The following is an 824-nucleotide window of genomic DNA, read 5'->3' as shown; positions in this document are numbered from 1 at the left end:
AGTCAACCACAAAGCTCTCAGTGGTTTGCAAAACTCAATGCAAATTCTAATCCTTAGGAGAGTCATCTTTCTGCCTGTGTTTTTTCCTCGCTTGTCCTTCGGTCTCTGCCAATTTCAAGGAGACAACGTGTCACATGATTCCTTTTAAAGTTGGGCTCTGGCTGGTGCTGCTTTTCCTACCCACTGCCCATCTGCTGGCTCAAAAGACAACCTGAGTGCCGGGTGGGGTGGGGGAACCGCCACAGTGAGTGCTCAAGTAAGAACAGAAATATTTGACTGGACTGGGTCCTAACAGAGGCGATTTTATTACCCTAAATGTCCTGGAAACCCTGTTGCCTCTGGCTCGAGAAGACGCCAGGCTTGGTCATTCCCGGATGACCTGCTGCAGCGAGCCTTGGCGTCCTTCTGCAAGTGGCTGTGACATGAGTCATGGGGGCAGTCTCTAGCGAGGCTGAACAAGAGGTGGGCACAGAACAGGGAGGTTACATCTTCTCCCCATCAAAGGTGAGAGACCAGCAGGCTGACAATAGCCACTGGACCCCCTGGGGCTTATGGTGGGGACCAAGGGGTCAGTATCAGCAGGAGGAGGTCGAGCCCAGGGAGGACAGGTCAGGCCAGTCCAGGCCCTGACAGAAGTGACCCTGCTGTTAACTGCTGAGCAGTGCCCATAATATCAAAACCAGACATTGCCTTAGGATGGAAAGAACACGCTGGGTTTTTTCTTACCATCCCTCTCATTTAAAGGAGCAGTGAGGTCCAGGTTCCTAATTCTTTCCCTTTGTGAAAGTCGCCACTTTTATTTAATGAGGGAGCCTAGGCATGCT

This window comes from Chlorocebus sabaeus, chromosome 8 (assembly GCF_047675955.1).
Source record: "Chlorocebus sabaeus isolate Y175 chromosome 8, mChlSab1.0.hap1, whole genome shotgun sequence".
Lineage (NCBI taxonomy): Eukaryota > Metazoa > Chordata > Mammalia > Primates > Cercopithecidae > Chlorocebus > Chlorocebus sabaeus.
This window is presented reverse-complemented; position numbering follows the sequence as displayed.